Source organism: Globicephala melas, chromosome 10 (assembly GCF_963455315.2).
Source record: "Globicephala melas chromosome 10, mGloMel1.2, whole genome shotgun sequence".
Taxonomy (NCBI): Eukaryota; Metazoa; Chordata; class Mammalia; order Artiodactyla; family Delphinidae; genus Globicephala; species Globicephala melas.
Genome location: NC_083323.1, coordinates 39,263,216 through 39,284,032, shown reverse-complemented (window position 1 = coordinate 39,284,032; position 20,817 = coordinate 39,263,216). Strand labels below are relative to the sequence as shown.

General features: G+C 35.7%; 1 protein-coding gene across 3 annotated transcripts in view; it reads left to right on the top strand.

The window, feature by feature from the left end:
* The window catches only part of SYT1 (synaptotagmin 1), a 533,780-nt gene that overhangs the window by 93,074 nt on the left and 419,889 nt on the right, over positions 1-20,817 (top strand). For all 3 annotated transcript variants that reach the window (XM_060305537.1, XM_060305538.1, XM_060305536.1), the window contains one exon: positions 14,202-14,313. The gene's annotated coding sequence lies outside the window, so the exon portion shown is untranslated. The remainder of the gene's footprint in view (positions 1-14,201; positions 14,314-20,817) is intronic.

Below are 20,817 nucleotides of genomic sequence, written 5' to 3'. Positions count from 1 at the left end.
GTGTGTATCTAAACATCCCAAAATGTCCCACACTACTAATATGAGTAACAATTAGAAGTGCACATACAATAGTATTACTATGCTTATTCTCTGAGTTATTGTATATCATTATATTTTATTTCATTGTCCATTCTATGTTCTCGCTCTGTCTCTGAAGGAACACTGTCAAGAGATATACTTTGAATCTGTAACTTACTTGGTTTCTTGACCACACACTCTACTTTTAGAAGTTTCTTCTACTTTGTCTTTCAACACACTGCTCCCTTCTTTTGCCTATTCTTGGGTATATTACATTTTCTCTGTCCATCTTTTATTAAATGTTGGTTTTCTTCAATGGTAGTCAGCCACTTCCTCTTCCTACATTTCATGTGTTCGCTGAGAGATTTCAGCTATTCCCTTAGCTTGTTTTTACATCTCTACAAACAATCTCAAATCTCTATTCTCAGCTCCCAAATTTGTTTTTTATTCCTTAGTTTTGCAAATTAGAGAGGGTAGTTAAGAGTGTGGACTTTGAAGACAAAATGCTTGGGTATAAATGTGAGCTTTACTTATCAGTTAGGTGACCTTGTGCACGTTATTTAATATCTTTGTGCCCCAGTTTCTTGTATTCCATGGTATGGCTATGAGAGTTAGCTACATATGTAAAATTCTTGGAATAGAACCTGACACATAATAAGTCTTCTATTAATAAGTGCTCTGTTAGATTTGTTGTGCTGTCATTGTCATTACTGATTGAGCAGGTAGCATGAGCAGGGAGACATAATACTGAGCAAAGGAAACAGGACCTGACCCCTGCTCTCCTGGAGCCTATAGTCTATAATCCTCTTTTTAGCTTCCCACTAGATTTGTGTGCTTGGCTGGCCTCCTGGTATTTCCAATACGAGATATTTAAATCCAAAACAAGAACATGCTTCCCCCTCAAATCTACATCCAATCGTCATAACACTTAACATCTTTACAAGGGTCACCTGGTAAATTGAACATTACTTCAATTACATTTTACAGGAAACAACTTTCTGAATGTCTCACAGGTGTGACATTGGTCAAGCACTTGCCAGCGATCCCACAGCATAAGTCCTGGAGCTGACACTTGGACCAAGATTGTTCTTCAGGTCCTTTCTGTATGAGTCACTGCCAAAGATACCATGTTTCCTGGAACCTGGTAGAACATCAATACATATTCTTGAACTAAATGAATGGAATGAACCCTAATTTATTTAATTCAGAGTTTACATTTTGACTGTGTCTATTTTATGTTCTGTTAGAAGACAGGGAAGTGGGAAGGGACCAGTATTTTCTGAGCAGGAAACATTTATATACCTTAATCATTCGTTTGTCATCCTTCACCTCATTCTATCCTCGTAACTCTAAGACTGGTACCATTATCACCATTTTAAAGATGAGAAAACTCGGGAGTTTGAACAATTCTCTTAAGATTCCTGAGCTGGTACCTGTTAAAGTCACAATTTAATTCCAAACCTGTCTAATTCTAAGGACCCGCAATCTTTTTACTATGCCATCTTGCCTATTTACTTTGCCTGACAATCTATGGAAAATAGTTTCCTCTTACACCATAGTTTTAGCTTTTCACAACATATATGTCGAGCACTCTGTCATATCACTTGTTTCAGATTAAGTCAGAATAAAAACATTGACAAGGTAAGTCACCCATCTGTTTATTTACAGAACCTTAGACAGAATCCAGAGGTATGAGTCAAAAACTTAAGGATGTGAATTAATCCCCTATTATATATTTTTGATATCATATTGGAGAAGGTACTTATTCTTCCTGCATTCTTTTTATACATATAAAACACTCAAAAAAGTTAATATTCATAAAAGCCTTGTCTTGCTAATAACTATTGAGAGAAATTTAAGTGAAATAATCATTGGCTTCTGATAACATGTGACCATTAAGTCAATATATGCTTCTACTCTCTTTAATTTTTCCAGTATATTATTGAACAATTCCTTGTTCAAAAACTAAATATGAAGGATAACAGGTGAGATATTTGAGCTAATATTTGAGCATAAACTATTAAGGACAATGATGTAGTTTTATTTTCTTGTGTTACAGTAGAGAAGGGCATCTTAGCCAGACTAGCACAGTGATGACATATTTTCTGAACTGTTTTTTCTCACATTGTCTTATGCTTAATTTAACAAATATTTATTTAGTGCATAACAAATAACATAACAATGTGCATAACAATAACAAATAACAAGTACATAACAAATAACATAACAATGTGCATAACAAGTGCATAACAATAACAAATATTTATTAAGTGCATACTGTGTGCATAAGTGAGGTATGTGGGCATACCTCACTATGGAGGGTACAAAAGAGGCTAGAATATCATTTCTCCCCTTGAGGAATTCATAACCTGATGGCAAAAGCAGACTTGTATGTAATCAACTGCAGTATCTGGAAGAAAAAAGTACATCTTTTAATAACAACACAAAATACTCTGGTATTGTAAAAAGAGCAAGGCTAGAGGGCAGGGCACTGTGGAGCTTGGAATGAAGTGGCAGGATATTAAATGGAAGCCATCAGTTATGAAGCTAAAGCACATATAGGCAATAACATGAGAAGAGTCTGGATTCGTCAGTGGACTGAGAGAGTAGAAGGTAAAGAATATCAGGGACATTTCAGGGGAAGAATCAATAATATGTGACACTTAATCAGATGTGGGAGTGGAAGTTAGGTGGAGTCAAAGATGAATTTCAGTTTTCTTATCAGATAATATGCCAGGGAACACAAAATAAGAAAAAGCGTAAGGGAAATGTGCAACATTTCATTTGAGGTTTGTGGGTTTAATATACCAGTAGGACATCTATAAGTAGATAGCCAGCAGGAGGAAATTTGGGTCTAGAATATAGTGAGGAGGAAGCAAAATAAGAAACTACAATAAAACACAAAACTACGGGAACCTCCTTGGTGGGGCAGTGGTTAAGAATCTGCCTGCTAATGCAGGAGACACAGGTTCGAACCCTGGTCCAGGAAGATCCCATATGCCATGGAGCAACTAAGCCCGTGTGCCACAACTACTGAGCCTACACTCTAGAGCCCGCGAGCCACAACTACTGAGCCCGTGTGCCACAACTACTGAGCCCGTGTGCCACAACTACTGAAGCCTGCGAGCCTAGAGCCCGTGCTCCACAAGAGAGGCCACCGCAATGAGAAGCCGGAACACTGCAACGAAGAGTAGCCCCCTCTCACCGCAACTAGAGAAAGCCCGCGTGCAGCAACAAAGACCCAATGCAGCCAAAAATAAATAAATAATAAATAAATAAATAATTTTAAAAATAAATAAAACCACAAAACTACGAAAACCAAAAACTACAAAGCCCAAAAAGTATGGGCATTAACACAGAACCAAAGTTTTGAAACAGTGGAATGGTGCTTAACAATCTCAATAATGCAGAGAAGTTGAAAATTGAGAATTAGGTGTTAGATTTGACAGCCATGAGATGCATGATGACTTTAGTATAATGAATGAGGAAGCCGGATTGCTGAAGGTTGAATAGATATATGGAAGTAAATGCAGAAAAGTTCACTATGAAAGTTTTATAGTAAAGAGGAGAAAAGTGAGTAAGGGGTAAAAGGGTAGTTGATGTAAAATTAATATTTTGGCTTAGTATGGAGAAAAATGAACTTGTTTATAAACTAGTAAAAAAACAAAAATAGAGAAGAAGAAGAAAGATACTTAACTCAAGATCCATAAAGTAGGAGTCTATTTGGGACTTCAGGTTGATTTTGATCTCTTAAAAGCATAAACAAAATATTGAGTGTATGTAAATTTTTATTTGAAGAGTCATGAGATTCTCATAAGGATCTCTACTTCTCACTGCAACCTCCCAAAAATAAATTTTGGAATCTCTGAAATACACAGAGGGAAGATTTTATGGACAATACCCAAGGAAGCAGGATGAAATTAATTCAAGGGGATGTATATTCCACACCATTTCATTGAAAATTTCATCTGTGAATCTCAAAGTGTTCCATGTATGTTTAAAACAAATTTGAAAAGAATAACTCATATCATCTCTTAATTTACTCTGAATTCTGAAAGGAAAATAGACCTAAAAGGATCATCACTGTACACATTACCTAAGAGATAACTGAGCACTTGCCCAATCTGTGCCAGGCATAGTGCAGGGTGGACTCAAACAATTAGGCAGGACACCTAACGTAGAATTTAGTGGAACCATGCCAATGTGGGATTCAGTAATGGTTTAGCAGACAAACTATCTAAGCTAAAACATGAAGAACCCATTCATTCAAAAAATGTTTAGTGCCCATATGAGCCAGATACTATCCCAGGTGCTGGTCTTATGGGCACGAATAAGACAGGAATGTCTGCCTTCGTGCATTGTGGCAAGAGGGAGACAAAGTAAACAAATGGACAAATAAAAGTCTATAATATCAGGTCTTGATAAGTGTTATAAAGAAAATATACGGGGCGGGGGTGGGTATAGTGGCAAAGGAAGACTTCCCTACAGAGGTGACATTTGATAAAAGACTGGAATAAACAGAGGAAATGAGCCATGTAAATATCCAGGAAAGATCATGGGTGGTAGAGAGAACAAAGGCCCTGGATAGGAACATGGTCTGTTGAGCTGGAGGAATTGCCAGTGTGTCCAGAACAGACTGAGGAAGACAGATGAGGAGAGTATATGAGGCCAGAAAAGACTTATGAGCCATGTTAAGGAGTTGAAATAGGAATAAGTCAAGTGAGGATTGGAGGGAGTAGCTTGACTTATTTGACTCCTTATTGAAGTTTGACTCCTTATTGAAGGAGAGTGTAGAGAAATGAAGTTGGAGGTGGGGATAAAAGTATTACCATTTTCATGGGATAGAAAGGACTTGATGAATGGTTTACTACCAACTAGCCGTCAACAATACACGAGAAACCCAAGGTTTGCAGATCAAAGACATCACTAGATAATTTCATCATCCAAGATTCTCTACCAAGAGATACCAATTGTTTTTCTTTATACAAGACACTGTATTGAGTACAATGCTTTAGATTGAAATGGGTATATTCTAATATAGTAGCTTTAGATCATTTTATAAATTTTCTTACTTTGCAGAGCCTAAAGTTCTGAGAGTTTCCAAAGTAAACATATTTCACTGATTTATATGTACATATTTTAAAGAACATGAAAATAAAGTAGACTGATTTTTTTAGTTATTCTAAAATTGGTTTTAAACTTTATAATATTTCTAACTTCGATTTTTTGAGTGGTTCTCTTTAGTACATAATGTTTTTACAAATATAAAATAATTCTAGGAACTAACAATAAGTACCCTATTCTCCCTTCCCCCATATAACTGATGGACTCAAAATGTTGGTGATTCTTGGGTAGCTTTAGTTGTTGTAAAGTATGTGCTTTTACATCTGATTTAAGAAACAGGTAAATGTTTATTTAATCGTTCAGTTGAGATTGATACAGTTGTCTTCTACTTACGCTATCTTCTTATTGCCCAAATCATACATAGAAGATATGTAATTATTTTTAAATATAGGTAATTTATGAAGTTTAGAATGAGAAGTTTATGGTTACTACTACATGAGCAAGCTATTTCATTGGAGGCTTCCTTATTCTATTTCATTGTACTTGCTTAAGTCTGGGTTTTCTCATATCTGGGTTCTTATGACACTGACAATGCAATGTTAAAAGTGTGGGACTAAATATTTTGTGCAAAATAAACTGTTATACCATAAAGTTTTTTTTACAATTTACTTCATTTATTTGTTTATTGATAGGCTCTTTTCTCATCAAAGTTGAAAGCCTCTTTTGTAAATTATAAAAAATTTTATTGTAACCTGGTTCATTTAGTACTTATTTACATGAAAAAAGCTTGAACTTGATAATAATACAGAGCCATTCAAACAAGGTCAGTATACTCTGCCTTAGTTATTACAGTTAATTTTTCATGACTTTTGTTGTCTTTTTATGAAAGTTTACATCTTTTACAATTTCTTACATTTTAAATACATTTTCTAAAATATTTACTATGTATATATTTGTTCATGTCTTTATTTTTGTATTTGGCACTCCAACATTGGCACTGGTATAGAATTTAGCAAATACAGTAGTAACAGAGTTTTAATTGAATTTTGCAAGAACTTAAGCAACATGAAAGCAGGGATCTGATTTGTCTTGTTTGCCTCTGTAACTTCAGACCTACAAAAGTGTCTAGCACAAGGTAGGTGCTCTATAAATATGTTAATGTAAAGGAGAGAAGAAAGAAGAGATAGAGGACAAGAGAAAGGGAAAGATGAATTAATAAGACAGTTTTTGTCCTGAAGAGACTTAGAGGCCAGATAAGGAAATATGACATGTGCGTAAAAACTAGAATAACAATACAGTGATGTACCCTCCAATATACCATAATTATATGTGCCTTCAGCGTTCAAGAATGGGATTTAGGCTGAAGTGTTTTTAAATTTGAAGTTGTGTTAACTTGATATTAAAAAGAATAATGAGGGTTCGTGCCCCGGTCTGGGAAGATCCCACATGCCGCAGAGTGGCTGGGCCCGTGAGCCATGGCCGCTGAGCCTGCGCGTCCGGAGCCTGTGCTCCGCAACGGGAGAGTGAGAGTGAGAGGCCCGCGTACCGCAAAAAAAAAAAAAAAAAAAAAAAAGATAGGGAGAAAAAGAATAATGATGTTAGTAATGGTAATATTAACGCCAACGCAACAGAGCTTATTATATGCTAACATTTCAAGTAAATTAATTTATCCAATCCTCACAATAGCACTATTGGATAATTATTATTATTATATTTGGTTTTTTAGTTGAAGGAATTGAGGATTATAACTAGGAAGTTCTAAAGACAGAGCACAGTGACAACCAAAAAATAACAGCCTGGGCTTCCCTGGTGGCGCAGTGGTTGAGAGTCCGCCTGCCGATGCAGGGGACACGGGTTCGTGCCCCGGTCCAGGAAGATCCCACATGCCGCAGAGCGACTGGGCCTGCGCGTCCGGAGCCTGTGCTCCGCAACGGGAGAGACCACAACAGTGAGAGGCCCGCGTACCGAAATAACAGTCTGTGAAAGCTCAATTCAGTCCTTTACTGGAAATATCACTCAAAAAAAACCTTTTTTTTTTTTTTTTTTTGGCGGTACGCGGGCCTCTCACTGTTGTGGCCTCTCCCGTTGCGGAGCACAGCCTCCGGACGCGCAGGCTCAGCGGCCATGGCTCACGGGCCTTGCCGCTCCGCGGCATGTGGGATCTTCCCAGACCGGGGCACGAACCCGTGTCTTCTGCATCAGCAGGGGGACTCTCAACCGCTGCGCCACCAGGGAAGCCCCGAAAACCTTTTTTTCATACAGCATTTATTTTTGTATTTTACTTTAATTAATTTTTTTCCTTAAGTTGGATTTATAGTAAAATAGTAATAGTTATAAATAAGTATAACAATATAAATATTATTTCAACTATTTAAAAGCTCCAATTTATTAAATAGTACAAATGTTAATTATGCTTTTTTGAAAAATTTATTGAAAGGGTATCTATTATATTTATTTTTTAATTGAAGTATAGTTGATTTACAATTTTGTGCCAACTTCTGCTGTGCAGCAAAGTGACTCGGTTATACACCTATATACAGTCTTTTTTTTATATTTTCCATTATGGATTACCAGAGAATGTTGATTATATCAATAGTTCCCTGTGCTATACATTAGGACCTTGTTGTTTATCCACTCTAAATGTAGTAGTTTGCATCTACCAACCCCAAACTGAAAGAGTAGCTTTGAAACAAGCAGCTAAAGAAAATCTAAGAACATCTCAGTGTTCTGCTGATTCTAGCATTTTGTCTCTAGATTTCTAACCTCGTCTACGAATTATTGCTCATTCTCTTTCCCTGCTCCACTCATACATGTAAGAAAGTCTGCTAGAACTTGAGCTGTGCAGATTGCTGTGCAGAATAAAATGTTAATCTCTTGGCTTATTCAATCCAAGAATGATTGTAATATACTTACAATGATTGTAATAAATTGAGACTGTGACTGACTCAGATAGGGGCACAAAATTAATTACCTGTCTTTAGTCTTATATAATGCATTATATATATATATATATATATAATATTTAGGAAAAGCACACAAGCATGGAAGATACATATATAATACACTATATATAATATAATTAATATATATTATATATACATGATATATATAATATATAATGCATTATATATACGTGCCTTCCATGCTTGTGTGTTTTTCCTAAATCTGTTCTCCCAGTGACTTTTACCTGCACTTCGGATCAGAGTTCACCTAAATTCCCACAGTGGTCAAGTATTGCTAGTGTTGCTAGTTTGTTATCTAGTAGTTAGCATACCACTAACAGTGGTCAGTAGATGATGGCATAAAAAAATGGATCATGTGCATCATGGCCAGTTTTAGCAAATCTCTAGACTAGATTCCTTTCCTAACTAAAGTTATCTTATAAAGAGGTCCAAACGTATCTTGAATAATTTAAAATCAAACCTGAAAATACATTTACAAAAGAAAACAGAAATATATTCATTTGTCCTCAATAACAAAGGAATAGAGAAACTGAAGGCAATCAGTTGAACCAAAACAGGTTGTTAAAATTCACAGTGTGTTCTATGTTGAAATTTTAGAAATAAAAAAGAAAAAGATGAAAGCAGATGCACTGTTTTGTGGATTAAATCAGACAAGAGAGCCAAGGCTTTCAAACTCCTTCTTCTGTCCAATTTACAAAGAATAATGATATAAAATTCTTTGTAGCTTTTATCCCACATTGACTAATATGGTAAAAGATTTCTCCCTAGCATTTTTTTGCTTTAAAAAAATCCAAATAAATTTTAATTCTAACTGAAGTCCTTCCACATTCTATGTTTCGAATACAATTTGCAAACATTTTGTCTTAAATTATTTTTTAATAGGGAAAAAATTTTTGAATGGTGCAAGAGCCTACCTCTCCTGCTTTCTCCCCCACTTTTTGCCTTTGCACATTGCAAACAAGATTCTTCTTATGCAATTATCTTACAGGGCATCTTGGCATAAGGATATTCAAATGTAATGATTCTTTACATTTTCATGTCTCAGGTAATTTGGCTGGTATATTGTCTGTGATTTGCTTATACATAAGGTCAAAAACCTGACCCCTGTTGGTAATACATCATAAACTAATCATTTATATTTTCTTTGCCAAGGTTCACTGAACCATTTAACTTACACTGACTACTGCAACATTAAATTTTTCATATTAAAGCAGTATTCAAATTAACCTTTTTAAATTACACTATAAAAAAGTGAATTTGCGTAAGTAAAAATTAAGGGCACCGTAAGCAAATAAGTTGGGCAGTTTTTCTTGGGAAAACTGTAGCTTAAGCACATTCCTCTAGATTATTTAAGCTGTTTGTTGTGTTACAACAATTTGTATCTAACCCAGTAAAATTTATAGTACATGTGTTCAATGGAAGAAAATAATTGATAAATTAAACATCTCACTCTGTGGAAGCAGTCTATTAAAATTACTAACTTATTAGATATTTTGTCTATGAGCTTTTATGAATTCATCTATATCATAAAAATATAATCTTTTAATATTACAAAATTTGAAGTACATATATTTGATTAATTCCTCTAAGTTCCCCTGTCAAATAAATGGTACCAGAGAGCCCTTTATCTGTATCCATTTCTAAATTGATAATAACTAAAAGGATTTAGAGTTTTGTGAAAATAACAAGAGAATTTACTGAAAAATGATTGACTCTTACCCTAAAATGAGTGAACCTAAAGTCTAAGAGAAGTACGTTAGGACAAATATATTTTGCTTTCAAGTTAGGTTCCTCATCTTTTATTTTTTTATTCATTTACTTTGCCCAAATAGGTTTATTTATACCTTTTCCATAAGCTACAATTATAAATACTTTTTTTTAAATTGAAGTATAGTTGATTTACAATGTTGTGTTAGTTTCTGGTGTATAGCAAAGGATTCAGTTACGTATTTGTGTGTGTGTGTGTGTGTGTGTATACATATATATATTCTTTTTCATATTCTTTTCCATTATGGTTTATTATAGAATATTGAATATAGTTCCTTGTGCTATACAGTAGGACCTTGTTGTTTATCCGTTTTATATATAGTACTTTGTATCTGCTCATCCGAAACTCCTAATTTATCCCTCCCCACCCCCTTTGGTAACCATAAGTTTGTTTTCTATGCTTGAGTCTGTTTCTGTTTTGTAAATAAGTTCATTTGTATCATAGTTTAGATTCCACATATAAGTGATATCATATGATATTTGTCTTTCTCCTCCTGACTTACTTCACTTAGTATGATAATCTCTGGGTCCTTCCATGTTGCTGAAAATGCCATTAGTTCATTCTTTTTTCATAATTGAGTGGTATTGCACTCAGTTGTTACGGTAGTATCTTCTCCATCCATTCATCTGTCGATGGTCATTTAGGTGGCTTCCATGTCTTGGCTACTGTAATTAGTGGTGCTGTGAACACTGGGGTGCATGTATCTTTTCAATTTAGAGTTTTCTCCAGATATATGCCCTGGAGTGGGATTGCTAGATCATATGGCAACTCTGTTTTTAGTTTTTTAAGGAACCTCCATGCTGTCTTCCGTAGTAGATGCACCAATTTGCGTTCCTACCAACAACGTAGGAGGTTTCCTTTCTCCACATCCTCTCTAGCATTTATTACTTACAGACTTCTTAATGATGACCACTTTGACCGGTGTGAGGTGATGTCTCATTGTAGTTTTGATTGGCATTTCTCTAATACTTAGTGAAGCTGAGTATCTTTTCATGTGCCTGATGACCATTTGTATGTCTCCTTGGGAGAAATATCTGTTTAAGTCTTCTGCCCCCTTTTTGATCGGGTTGTTTGCTTTTTTGTTATTGAGTTGTATGAGCTCTTCATATATTTACAAATACTGTTTTGAATGACGAATCACCAGAAGCACATTTTATTAGTCTAATAAGCTCTACATTAGCATGCAAAGCTGACCTGGCATGAAAGTAATTTAGGGATAAAAATAATAGCAAATGATTGCTAGCATCAGGAGACAGTTTTCTAAATTATCCATTCATTTATACATTCAACATGTATTTGTTGAGCTACGACTGTATAGAATAGTAGCCAAATGGTGTTCTAGGCACTAGATATGCATCAATGAACCAAACTGAAAAAACCTCGAGCTCTTACAGATTTTTGAAGAGGTGGTCGTGGTGCCAGGAAGAAACAGACAAGCATATATGCAGCATAATGATAAGTACTGGGAAGAAAAATACAGTATTACTGAAAAGTGAAGAAAACAAATAAACCTAGACCTATTCAACATCAGGGAGTCAGAAAATTAATTTTTAAATCAATACGATAAATTTCACTCCTATGAATAGGTAAAAGAAAGTTGTTGTTTTTTTTTAATAGTGATAAATATCCTCACCCCAATCCATTCTCCAAAGAGTAACTAAAGGGAGTCGATGCTTCAGTGGCTTCCAGGGTCCCCTCACCTAGAACCCTCATCAGAGGCTGCCCCATGCCTGCCTCCAGCCTTGATACCCCCATGCCTCTCCATACTCACTACATTTCAACCACATAGACCCTTTGTGTCGTCCTTGTTCCTCAAGCATACGGAGCTCAGGACTTTACACCTATATTGTCATATTTTGAATCTACCCCTTTACCCCATCCTACCCGTAAATCCAGCTAATTCCTGAATGTGATTTCTGCAAGGAAGCCAATTCTGGATGAAGCTCCCCTGCTCTCACTTTCCCGGCATCTTTACCTGTCCTTTTTGGAATTTATTACATGTAAAGTGTGTAATGACACATGCTCTGTATGTATGTTTTTATCATCTCTCTCTTTCATTAGCCTGCAGTCTCCGTGGGGCGAGGTGAGGTGGGCACTAGAGGCAGCCGTTTGTTTCCTTTGCCAGTGAGTGTTCAGTGTCTTGCACCCTGCCTGACACGAATAAGCATTTAGAAAATCACTTCTGAGAGAAAGAATGAATTTCTATAAAAAATGTCTTAAGTTTACAACCCATGGTTTTATGTAACACATTGCAAAGTGGGTTCTGGTGGGAGCTGGTAATATCCTTTTAAACCATGTGACTGAGCTAAATCTAGTTGAATCTTTTGTTTTTAAATCTGTGTTACATACTGTTTCTGCCCCGGACTCTGCTGGAAGTCTACTGCTTGCTTGTAGGCTCACAGTCCCAATGACAGATGTTTTTTAATCTTTGCTATTTGGCTTCCAAAATGGGTATATATTACTAACTCATGTATTCTCACCAACATTTAGAAAATGACCCTGGGGGCTGTGCTCTGAGAAATCAGATACTTTCTGGGACCTGTAGCCATGGGAAAGAGGTTTTGAATGCTTTCTGGTGGGAAAAGCCATTTTATGCTTGGAACCATTGTTGAAAAGAAGACCCAATTGTGAAAAGCCACAGTTGTGTAAACTATTAAAAAATTCCAGGGAGTGACATAGATCAGGACTTTATTGTTTTATCCTCTTACTTCACGTGTGTGTGAAGGGCACACACATAGATGTGCATAAACACACAGTGTTGGTGATGTTTTCTGCTTCATTCCACATGAGAACTTAGAATACTCCTAGAGGATGGGAAGAATCCTTTATCGATGCCTACCACATCCTACATCTCCATTGTGACACTTATCTATGTGTAGTAATAATTTATTTCCTTACCTGTCTCGCCAATTCTTTTAGAAGCAAGAAACTTTCATTTTTTATCCCCAAAACCTGGCCAACAAAAAGACAGTCCACAACAGACACTCAATTAATATTCATTGAATGAATCGCAGATTATAAATAAGTACCTATAATGGAAATAGCCTGAGCTGGAGTCAACCTTCCCTTGTCTATCTCAGCCAGGCAAAATGGAGCTCAGAAACCACTCAGGGAATTACACTGTCTTATGCAGCATCTTCTCCTTTAAACCAACAGCTAAGGTTTTCCCAAACCCAGAAAACCCCCAAAAGATTTTCCTACATGGATTTATGCCAGAACGATTCTGGTCCATTAGTTGGCAAAGAGGACTCCATAATAACTTCAGAGGAACTGTAAAATTCTATTCAGAATATAATGAAAGCTGCGTGTATTGTGTATTCATTTATCTTGAAGTAGGAAAGCTTGAATCCTCAAATAACAGGGTGTTGCCATATTAGCTTCCTCCAGAAAACTGAAACTTCAACTGTGAAGAGAGCAGAATGGTCTGATTAGTATCAGAGCTGCTGGAATCTGCAAAGCCTCCATTCTTAATTGGAGCTGCAAGATGCAGCTGATAACTTAAAGTCTCCCTCTGTGAGTTTCTGCATTCATGGATGAATTCTGTTACTTTAGTGTTTTTGAGATTCCATATTCTAAAATCATTATTTAAAAATCTCAAATATAAGATAATACCATAGGTTGCCCTGTAGCTAAGAATAAATAAATACAATAGAAGAGTATATTAAAGAAAACAGAAAGAATAAAAGGAAGAAGGAAAGAAAAGAAAAAAGAATGGAAAAGAAAGGAGGGAGAAGAAAAGGACAAAGGAAGCAAGGAAGGAAGGTACTATTAGAATATTTGATAGATCTCCTCCACAACTCAGATGTTTTTGTATGTGCAGCATTTCAATGTCCTTCCTAGGTACATACAATGCCTTTCTTTTTTATTAGCACGGCTGCAGCTGCTGTTGCTTGCAAAGAGGTTCACAAATCAAAATAGACTCAGTTAGCTTTTCAATAATTCTAAAATATGGGGGAACACTGCCAGAGAAGGACAGCACTCCAGTATCCTAAACAAGGAGTCTTGTCAGCAAAACAAAGTATGAATTGCTTAGAGATAATCCCCCCCGGGTGGTAATTCCACTGGGTGCCTTCTGTGGCGGCACACGCTCTTTCTCCTCTACGGAGCAATGCCATAGAACAGGCTATGTCAGAAGAAATAGGAAAAAAGTTGCTTTCTTGAAACATTTCTTCTTCTAGATTTTTCTTTATGTCCACATGATTCATACCTCTTGGTTCTTAGCCTGGAGCACGTAGTGCAACCAGGAAATGAGGAAGCTAGAGCTGGCTGTGAATAATGAATGGGCCACATCAGCAAAAGTCTATATACACACTCAGTAGCAAAGGCGGGTGCAGAGTTGCAGGCCAGCATTTTTATGAATTTTTTCCATTCTCCTCTTTCTCTCAAAGGAAACCAGGAAAACAAGAACTAGCAAGAGCTTGACAAACGCCTGGCTTTGAATTGGAGACCATTCACCTGCCTATTGCTTCATTCCTGGAAATTTCACTGCAACTAACTAAGGTACGTGGAAAAAAAACAGAAACTTTGATATGTTTTGTTGATGAACTTGTGATATGTGGAAGAAGAATGCATTTGTGCGGAAAATTGGAGGACTGTATCTCTTACTTCAAAAGAATGTTTGGTATTTGTCATGTCTTTTGAAATTATTACTAGTATTAACGCCCTTGACGTGCTAGTTTAGTTGATGGGACACTGGCCACTTATATAACATTTTGCTTTCTCCGACTCTCGTTTTGTACTTCATCAAATCCAAAGTTGTCATGGTTCATTATCTGTAGATGATCTTGAGCAGCCTTGCATTCTAAAAGAATATGCCACAGCATCTGCCTCTGTGCTTTTGTGCCCTGCTGTACGGATGATATTTCAGCAACAATATTGGGTAAGGGGTGGGAGTGGAGGCAGATTTGTCTCAGGCTGATGTTTCTTTGTGCCATACTATGCCTTACTCTTTCCTATATGCCTAATTCAACAATGAAGTACATATATCACATTGTGACTATTACCTATGTTAGAGTACATAATCGAGGTTGTAAAGTATCTGCTTGAATGTCCCAACTCATGAATTCCATCAAATTCAATTATCATTCTTAGACTCTTCATTAACCAATCAAATTGCTTCTTTGGTCTGTCATTTCTAACACCCTTTCACTCGGCATAACCACAATTCTCTGAAGTAAATTGGAGGTGATTAAATTATCTCACCAATCATTATTGGGAGTCTCATGTTACTGAAGTTTTGGATTTCTAAAGAATCGTCTTTCACATGATTCTCATTGTATATAGGAGAAATGATGTTATAGTATGAGGCCGTGTCTTGAACTTTATTCTGCTGTTTGTATCTTAGTTTCTTCCTGAGGAAGTTGGCTACAATAGGTCTCTGATCCTAAAATCATACAGAAATAAACCAACTATACACTCCTATAAATTCACCATCTTATTAAATAAATCTGTCCAGTAGGCTTGTGTTGTAACACAGTTCTTCACCTTTGGGGAATGAACCATTTGAATGCTGGACGTTCCTCTTATCTCTGATGCAGTATGATTTTAGAGGATCACAGTTGTTATTGCTGAAACATGTTTTTTGCTAATTTTTATAATTTCCTTACATAGATTATTAAAACAAAGGAAGTGGTTCTGAAGTGCATATTACCTAGAATCAAAAGTTTCTTTCTTAGGCAATAATTGTCAGTGCTAATATATAATGGTTATTTCAATCATTTTATAATGAAAGGCACAGCTGATGATCTGACAGTGTGGTTCTTACCATGCAGTTCTTAAAATATTCCCATTTTATACTCTTCTACTTTGTATGTTAGAAACAGTTTCATCTTCTACTCTGCAAATATTTCGAGAAACATCTCAAAATGTAACCTGAAGCCAACCTAAGAAAATATCTATTCCTGGGTTCCATGCCAGACGTACTTAATCAGAATCGTTGTGAATGGGCTTTAGAACCAGCATTTTAAATATGTGTATCAGATCATCCCAATGCACTCCAAAGTTTAAAAACCACTACTCTATAATATGACAGCAAGGAAACAGCCAAGTGGAAAACATTTTAAAGCTATAGACATATAATTAATATAAAAATATTGAAAATAAATTAGGATTTTGACTTTTTTCCTACATATTTTTATTTCCTAGGAGTGTACAAAGGACTTTAGACTGTTTCTTTCCCCTTTCATTTGAGTCATAAATATTTTGAAATTAAAAATTAAATGTTAAAGATGTTAAGGGTATGAATGTCTGTCAATTGAAAAGTTTCCCAAAGTTGCCAAATAATAAATGATCTCATAGTAAAGGGTATTAAATTCATAATTGCTACAATTATTTTCACATTTAAATCTTTAGTTTTACAAAGCTTTCTAAATATCAAGTCATTCTTTCAATATTAGATGTCTAATAAGCATCACTTCTTTAAGAATTCCAGCCTGTACTTCTGTTATGGTTTCTACTCATACAAGTCCTGTGGGTGTCAAACTTTCAAAAGATAATTTATTGGTACAACTAAGTAAAAGCTTTTGGCTAAGGGTACCCCATTTATTCATAAGTGAATATTTTTCTTTTATCTAATTTTAGTAAGGGAATTTCCTCATAGCTTTATTTTTAATGCAAAAATGTCAGACAGTTTGCCAACTTAACATGCCAAACTCTGAAGTATACATTTAAGTTAGAAGGGACAAAGAACTTTCTTCTGAACCGTGAAACGACAGAATATTGTGATTACCTCTGGCACTGAATGAGAGCAAAAAGTAACATTAGATTTAGTAGGAAAACTGCAGAGACTGTTTGACCCATAAAATTAATTCTTGCTTCCTATCTTGTAGAATCCACTGAGACAAGGGTCTAAAAGGGGAAAATGCTCAAAATCTTTAGGTTTTCAGGTGTACTTACTTTATAAAAGTGTCCTAAAATAGTTGGAATAATTGTCTTCCAAATTCATACGAATCTTTTTATAAATAAAAATATTCTTGGTTTTCAACTGGTTTTAAAAATCACATTTACAATACAGGCAGGCACTAATTTCAATTGGATTGTATTTCAAAAGTTTAATTTATAAGTTATATTTAGAACTCAAAATGTTTTCACACAGAAACGATGTTATAAATGATGTTAGATGCACATTCAATTTTTTTTTTTAAACATGTTGGGGGTAGGAGTTTATTAATTAATTTATTTTTGCTGTGTTGGGTCTTCGTTCCTGTGCGAGGGCTTTCTCTAGTTGTGTCAAGCGGGGACCACTCTTCATCACGGTGCGCGGGCCTCTCACTATCGCGGCCTCTCTTGTTGCGGGGCACAGGCTCCAAACACGCAGGCTTAGTAGTTGTGGCTCATGGGCCTAGTTGCTCCGTGGCATGTGGGATCTTCCCAGACCAGGGCTCGAGCCCGTGTCCCCTGCATTAGCAGGCAGATTCTCAACCACTGCACCACCAGGGAAGCCCCACATTCAATTTTTTTTAATCCACAAAATTATAGTCAAATTATATGATTTGTAAAAAACGAAAAAAAGAGCTCTAAAGTGGAAAATAGTAGAAAACAATACTATGGGATTCTAAAAAGTAAACCAATTGAACAAAATATTTTTTTAAATTCTTATTTACTTTGAATATTGACACTAAAGAAAAACAAGTTTGGTTATAAAGTAAATGAGAAACTGAAAGAGAGGGTAGGATGTTTTTGTAAAACACAGAGAAACTGGTTATAACAAGAGCAGTATTCTCTTGAGCAGAGGAAAAGTAGATGGAGGGAAGAGATGTAGCCCAGAGATAGAGCTTGAGGGGCAAGTGGTCTCAAATATATTGCCAAGCAGTATTAAGCTATTAAATAGACAAGATGCTCATTAATGTTCATGTTTATGGCTCAAGGAAAGAGGTGCATTCAGTTATTTTTAAATGAATAGATACATATTGTAGGTACACATTCATTTAGAAAGCAGATGAATAGAGGAAATGTTTAAGCAGAGACAGCGAGCATGAATGCTAGTCCAATGGACACCAAGGAATGATGGAAAGAGAGAACTGGTGATCTCATAGCCTTCTACCAACAGCTTTTTCTCTGAATGACTCAAGCCGCCACTCAGGGTTTTATTATACCCCACTTTCTAAGGAATTCTATCCTCTGTGTTTTTCAAAAAGTTCAGCATCATGTTCAGTTGGATCAAGTTTACCTATTTGCTGCATTTACCCCTACAGGTGTTTCTTTAATTTGCCAAATATTTCTTGAATATCTACTGTGTTTTAGGCACTTTGCTGAATTTGCTACTTTTAGCCCAGACATTAGACCAAAAAAAATATTTTGTTCCATTTGAATTTTAGTATTTTCTGTTTTACTATTTCTCTTTCTTTCTATTCATTAAATTAGGATGGTTTGATAAAACAGGAAGCACCTGTACCTGGCATGGAGGACAGGAGTCTGAATAGCCCAGGGAATGAGGCCCAAGTAAGGGCTTATCTGTCTTATTCTTCCTCTGTTCTTTGGAAGTCAAGGAAGTCTTAGCAGCTCTGAGTCCCCTTTACCTTCATTTAACCTAAGGAACAAATGGTAGAGGTGGAAAAGCAAACAAACTAAAACTCTTCATTCAAAGAAAAATTGATAATTTCAAAATAAAGGCCCGTAATAGTTAACATCTCTTGTTTTGGTCAAGCCTCACTACTAGGCTAATCTGCAGTGTAAGAAACAAGAAGTTAGATACCTTTCCTAGAAAAAGGGCCTGTAATACTTCATCAGTTCTAATTTTTAAAATAAAATGTCTAAAAGAAAAGTTTCCAGAATCTCTATTACCGTTGAGGTTGAGGCACAACAGAAGTTATCATGCAGGCTCCTAACATCCCTCTTTACTCTGGAAATTCCACTAGGAAAAAAAATGGTTCATTTTCCATTGAAGAAAATTTTAAAGATATTTTTAAATGTAAAGCACCCTTCTTTTCCATTCCATTCTCAAGAAACAAGAGTAAAGGGTAATATGGAGTATTGGCAACATTCAAATGAGTCTTAGGACAGGAATGGTCAATGCCTGGGTTGAGTTATCTCAGTCTGTACTTCACAGCTTTCAAAAACTACTAGGAAAACCTGGGCTTAATGAGACAACAATGGTATTGCCACTCAGCCTTGTTTGAATTTCCCAATTGCTTTTGTTCCCTCATCCCTTTGAAGTGATGCTTGAGAATTGCTTGACCAGTCCTATATCACCAGTTATCTTCACATGTAAGCTTGTTTGATGTTTCCTGCACTTAGGTTTGCAATCAGTATATCTTCGTCCTCTACTTTCCCTTAGCCCAGCAAACCTTGTTCATCAGCCTGGGTTCACACTTCCTATGCCAGTCAGCACTTCCTATGCCAGTCAGTCTTCCAAGCCGTGTGTCCAGGCCCCTGTTCTATGGAGATTTCATGTTAGTGGAGAAACAAACAAGAAACAAACACATAAATACTCAGACCCACTAAAATAGTGATCATCCAGTAACTCTAATCATATTCTTCTCTGCATTTTTTTCCTCCAAGTTGTTTCCAGTCAATGATCCTACTCTTTTTAATCTCACTGATTCTTACTGTTGTCAGTTATGCACTAAAATCAATCTGGTCCACTTACTTTAACTCTTTTTAGTCTTTATACCTCCTTAAATGAAATGTATAAATTTGCATAGTAGATAAAGCTATATTGCCTGAGAAATCTAATCCATAAAGCTAGGCCTAAGTAATGCCACAGTGCCTACACTGTGGCCATTATGGAATCTAATACCCCACAACCCAGGCCACCAAAGGCATAATTTCTGATCCTGAGATTTTTCTTAATTACATTTCCCAGCGACTAAGTGTCCTGTTCTGGGACACATCAGAATAAATCTTTTGCTCTGTTGTTCTATCTGGCAAAGTAACTTCACTATGGATGAAATTGGACTAGCCACTTTTAAATTCAATAAGGATTGTGTGTATCTAGTCAATATAAAAGAATAGACTTTCGAGAATTCATTGTGGTAATAGGAAGGAAAATTACCTACTTGAAGATATTGGATGTAATTCAGGAAATAGATGATAAGAAAAGAATACATAGCAATTTGTGAGAATGATGCACTATTTAAGAAGAGATAAACCAATAGCCTGAAAAAGTTATAGAAGTTGGACATTCATTCTTAACAATTTTCTTTACACTTATTATCACTTAAAAATAAACTAATAACATTAAAATGCAATATTTAATGAGAGTAGAACCACTCTAATTTAATAATAAAAATGATTTTTATATTTGCTTATGCTGATACTTATTTCAGTTTAAAAATGTTTTATGGAGAAGTTAATACTTTTTATTGTAATTTAATAAAAGCAAAAGTTGTGTTGCTCTCATTAGTTTATTTAGGGTTGATTATCTTTTTTATTTGAAAATATTTTTGCCAATTTTAAGGCATTTAAAGAATCTTCACTTTGCCATACATTAAACCCCCTAAGCAATGTGCAGCTAAACATATCTTAAACATATATACCCAGGAGAATAATACAGTTCACAGGAACATCGAAGAGAGCTTCATAGAATCTTCTAGAAAAACTGAACCAGAAGGAAATGTATAAAATAGATGAAAGGATATTTTCAAAACCCAGTAAGAATGTGAGGTCACAAGGGGATATGTTGAAGGACATAAAATTCTTTCAGGTGCAATAGTAATGAACTCTGGAAAGCTATCCTTTTCCTAACATTGTGAAATTCACACAGAACTATGTGAAGCATTGTCTCATTTCACTGTATGCATCTAGGTTAATCACTGATTACTAATTCGTTTCATATCTGAGATGAAGCATTTACCACCTCTTGTTCATACATACATATCTATAGTATTATCACTATAAATATTTCTAAATATGTAGATCAACAACACATTAAAACCCTGAAAATCCTCAAGCGTCAGAAAAGAAAGAGAGCTCGAAGGCAGAGTAGAAAGACGAAGAGCTGATGTCATGACTGAGTAGGGAGAGGTCGGTCCTTTATCAAGTCTCTAACGACTACAGGACTTGGGT